Raw genomic sequence first — 5613 nt, forward strand, 5'->3', positions numbered from 1 at the left:
ATACATTTATATATTGTTAACTAAAAATTTTCGACCCAAACTGATGAAAAAGCTTGCTCTATCTCTGAATACCCTTTATGTAAAATTTCAAATATTTAGACCAGAAATTGTCTGAGTAATTTGGAAGAGACCGCAGAGGTCATTTTTTTTTAAACTTTGACCCCTATTATGATCCCTTAAAATTTATTGTTTTGGGCTCAAATCAAGTTATTAAGTTAGATCCATGTCCAAGGAACCCATATCTAAAATTTCACGTGTTTAGACCCAAAATTGTAGGAGGAGTTTGGTAGAGTTCTCAAAGGTCAAATCGTTGAATTTTGACCCCTTAATCGCCAAATTTCTGTCCGAAAACCAATCACATCGATTTTCCCAAATCTCAGTACTCTGTATATCAAATTTCGAATCTGTAGGCTTAAAATTGACAGAGTTATTGTGTAGGGAAATACACACAGACACTTTCATATATATATATATATATATATATATATATATATATATATATACTAGCATTTCAGCCCGGCATTGCCCAGGAGTTTGGATGTGTATGTTGAGCAAAAAAAAAAAAAAAAAAAGTGGTAGTAGTAAGGCAGGCTCGAACCCGTACCACAAAGGAGGAAAAGAACGGGGTAAAACCTAACGTTTATGCTGTTACGACAACCGCCAAACCGGATGCGACATTTTTTAAAAGTAAGGCAAGACAATATAAAGGAGAGGATAACTTTAAAAAATATCAGCGAAAAAAGTGACCCCCCCCCCTGTAGAAAAGTGCCTAGTTGAAGGGGAAGATATTAACGTTTTTAGCCAATTTTTCGATATTTGTTGTATGAAAGGTCGAACTTTAAAACGATACTAATCTTGGTAAAATCCGTCGCCTCTATTGAAAGTTCAAGGCAGACATGCAAACAGACATACATATTATGACCCCTTAAAATTTATTGTTTTGGGCTCAAATCAAGTTATTAAGTTAGATCCATGTCCAAGGAACCTATATCTAAAATTTCAAGTGCGTAGACCCAAAATTGTCGGAGGAGTTCTCAAAGGTAAAATCGTTGAACTTTGACCCCTTAATCGCCAAATTTCTGGCCAAAAACCGATCACATCGATTTTCCCAAATCTCAGTATCCTGTATATCAAATTTCGTGTCTGTACACTTAAAATTGAGAGAGTTATTGCGTAGAGAAATGTACACAGATACACACACAGACACTTTCACTTATATATATATATATATATATATTTTTTCAAATTCATCAAATTTATTCTTAAGATGTTTTATATTTTGAACTATTTTTAAACTGATTAGGTGATTTCTTTCAAAATCTTTTTGTTCCACTAGAAAATAGCTTGGCTTTCGGGCTGGGATCAAAGTGTAGTATCTGTTCCGGCAGATACTGCAAGCTATGACTAGCTATGACTAGCTATGACTAGCAAAGACCAGATGTGGGGGCAACCCCACATGCCTGACCATTAACCAGCTCCCATTTCCCACCTCTCGGGAGCTGGTCCCCTTTTTCCCTTCCCCCTCCCTTCACTCCTCACATTAAAAATCGGCCTTGTGCCTAATTTGCTCGGTGGGGGAGCAAATAAACACCATCTGTTCTGCAGATGCTGCACTTAAGGTAATTTGTCCCAGTCAATGGAGGGGAAATCGTCTATACTGGGACAATTACTATTTTTAGACCCAAGTGCCTCTTTTCCCTTTTTTTTGGAGGAGCTGGTTTAACCCCACTTTAAAAACGACCTCGTGTCACATTTTGCTTTGGTGGGAAAGCAAATAAATACTAATAGAAATCTAATTATATAGTAGATTTTTTAGTATTATGTCCAGTGTCGAATGAGTTTGTGTGTGTGTGTATAGTCTTGGAAATTTTTAACCTTTAAAAGTATACAAAAAAAAAATGTTTTTATCATTCGTTAGAAAACCATTTAGTCAGTAAGCCATTCAATCACCTGCAATCACTGCATCAATTTGCTCTCTCGAATTCACTATAGTACCAGTAATAATTTATTTTTAAGGGATCATCAGTTGTTTACCATGAAACACTGTTTCGGGGATTTAAAAACAAAACAGTATATAACATCATGGCTCCCCAGCAGTGTTGATCAAACATCACCTCCCTTAATCCTAGAAAAAAAAAAAAAAACGTGTTACAAATATTACATCTAGTTTCCTATTCATAATTACTTTATCTAACCTATTCATGCTATAAAAATGAATTTCTTACCTGTGAGATTCATCTGTTTCCAAATTCCAAATGGATATATTTTTTAATTTACCAGTCTTGTATTTATAAGATTAGGATTAATCCATTTGACTACTTATCACCCCTACTATGATTAGTACTTTGTATATTTACATTCTTATTTAATGAAAATTAAATATATATAAAGGTTAAAAATATTTATACATATATACATATATATATATATATATACATACATACATACATACATATATATATACATACATACATACACACACACACCATAAAATTTTATTTTTCCAATTTTGTATTCAAATATTTTTTTTTTTTTTTTACACAGTGATCACCACTTATCAAGGCCCGGAAGCCACTCAGGGATAAGGGTTATTGCAAGTACATTACGTTAGTGTGGAGATTTGATGAAGTGTTTAATTAGGGGGGGCGGTTCATTAGGAATTTGTTAACATTGGACTTGAAGACATCCAAGTTGTAGTCCGGAGGGAAGCAGGCAGATGGAACAGAGTTCCACAGGCGTGCAGTTCTAAGAAAGAAGCTTTGTTCATGGAATCCGTGTTTTGATTTAGGCACAGATATAGAGTGGGGGAAATTTTTCACAGTGGATTCAGCTAGACGGGTGTTTTTCGTGAAAGATTGGCGAGGAGGGACCAGGGATTGGAGTTCAGATGAGCACCTGCCATGAAAATAACGATAAAACAAGGATAGGCTCGCAACGTCTCTTCTGTGGGAGAGAGGTTGCAGGGTAGAGAAAAGGGCATCCCCCACTAAACCACGAAGTCTATTTTGTACTCTGTCAAGGCATGATAGGCTGTTTTTGGCAGCTTCTGCCCAGATATGGCAGCAGTATTCCATCCTTGGACGTACTTGGCTTTTATATAGATAGAGAATTGCATCAGTAGTGAGATATCTTCTGGAGCGGTAGAAGGATCCCACCATCTTTCCAGCGACCTTGGCAACAGACTTGATGTACGTGTTCCATTTCAGATCAGGAGTAAAGGTCAAACCCAGAAGCTTGTCAAAACACGGGGCCTCACCCAGACGAGAGCCATCCATCACAATTGATGCCAGCTGGGGATCAGAGCGTTGATGATGTAAGGATATGCAAAGGTGATAAGACTTAAACCCAATATATAGATATTAATAGCACAAAGTTCTTTAAAATAGCTCAATACTGCAATACTAGAGCTATAAATACTTCTATAATATACTGTTTTACCAGGAACAAACACATTTTTATGCTCATTTCAAAAAGAGGGACTATCTATAAATCGATGGGAATCTTGTTATTTTTGTTTTCTATGCCTATTTTGCACTGAGACCACTACTGGTATAAGAATAATATAAAACATATCTGCTGAGAACTACGATATATATAAATATCACTAATGGACCGAAAAAATCGCATGCATGTATAATTAATAAAACTGGATTTATATAAACTGATGATAATTCAAAGTTAAATAAACTTTGAGATTATCCAATCAATAAGAAAAAAGAAATGAACATGGTATTTCGAAGCTTAGTGCTTTTCATAAGAAGAGAAGAAAAGCGCAAGTGGCCTTCGGGCCAAGATCAAAGTGTAGTATCTGTTCCGGCAGATACTGCAAGCAAAGACCAGATGTGGGGGCAACCCCATATATAAGACCTTGGTCAATGTAGGGGAAACCCTTCATACCAATTGTCACTAACCAGCTCCCCTACTCCCGGGGGAGTTGGTCCCCATTTCCCCTTCACTCCTCACATTAAAAATCGGCCTTGTGCTTAATTTGCTTGGTGGGGGAGCAAATAAATACTATCTGTTCTTCAGATGCTGCACTTCAATTTCTTGTTCTCTGTCAGTGGAGGAGAAATCCTTCACGACTGAGACAATTTTTATTTTTGTTCCTTTTCTCCACGTTAAAAAACGACCCTGGTGTCTAACTCTGTCCCGTGGGGAGGCATTGTAAATAGGAACTGCAATTGTAACAACAAGCAAGACTGCTCACTCAGAAACAATTATATCTATAGAGATGTCATATATCCATGTTACTGAGTTACCACGAAACACCTCTACAACAGTTGGAAATAATCCTCTCATAACAGAAATCCCCCATCCATCAACTACTCAAAATACAGCTCCAATGAGTGAACTGACCATTCCACCAACCGTTTCACCCATAAGCAACCACTTCACGACTAATAACACATAAATAATAATATCACTATTGATGAATATAGTGATGATGATAATAATAAGAGCAATAATAACATTAATAATAGTAACCGCCTTACTTTTCTCAAAACACTTATAGTATTCAAAATTCCTGCTCGAAATACAGATTCCAATATCCCTGTACAGATTGAACCTACTATTGCTAATTATAACAACCCTGAATTAAACCATACCTCTACCCTAAACCCTAACAGAAATTCACAAACCATTAACACTATGTGAATACTAGGCAAGATATACACTTATAGTGGTGCAACTTCAACTTTAATAAAGGTTAAAATATCTAAACACATTTCTTCCTTTAATAATGAAAGCACCTATAATAGCCAGGGAATTTCTCTAACCACTTTAATTGAAAAAAAATCTAAAAACACTCCTTTCTCTATCAATTAGGCTATTCTTAAAAAGTCAAAGTTCTGGGTTTAAGTCTTGTCACCTTTGCATATCTGAAGCTATAAGTATAATTACTTACACAAAAGTATCAACATAATCAATTCCAAAAGTGAACTTATTTCCCAATGTAAACACAAGAAAAAATTTAAACACAGCTAATACAAAATTGTTTAGCTTGCTTTTTAACCCTTTGGCTACAAATTTACTTAATGAGATTTATTTTATTCCTCTTTATTATTTTTATGAGACTCGAGATATTATATACTAGCCCTGGCAGTATATCTGCATATATGTATGCGTTTATATATGTATATATATGTGCATGTATATGGATTATTATGCATTAAATTATTAAACTATAACTTATGACTTATTATTTATATACAGCATAATCACGATGACACACCGGTTCTCGTCAGATCACTGAAGTTAAGCAATGTTGAGCCTGGATAGTACCATATGGGTGACCATTTGGGAATTCTAGGTGCTGTATGTATTATCTCAGTGTTGTTTCCAGTCACTGGTATTTAACAATGTTGACTTAGAAGAAGTGTGGTTGGAGATTGCGCAACTCTTGCCACAAAAATTTCACGTGCAGGCACTCTGACAGTGGGTATCCATGGTCTGTCAAGACTGAAGCAAGCCATAATATATATATATATATATATATATATATATATATATAATGTGCGTGTATGTGTGTGCCCTTTGAGTGTGAGTGGGTTGACTTTTTTAGTGTCACTTCTTATCCTATACTATTTTGTATATGTGTGAATATGCATCTAT

General features: G+C 35.5%; 1 pseudogene; it reads left to right on the forward strand.

Annotated features, from left to right (window-relative positions):
* Window positions 1-5206: 5206 nt before the first annotated feature.
* On the forward strand, window positions 5207-5323 carry LOC145301490 (5S ribosomal RNA; annotated as a pseudogene).
* The last annotated feature ends 290 nt before the right edge of the window (window positions 5324-5613 follow it).

Source organism: Euprymna scolopes, chromosome 18 (assembly GCF_053919585.1).
Source record: "Euprymna scolopes isolate OS-2025 chromosome 18, ASM5391958v1, whole genome shotgun sequence".
Taxonomy (NCBI): Eukaryota; Metazoa; Mollusca; class Cephalopoda; order Sepiida; family Sepiolidae; genus Euprymna; species Euprymna scolopes.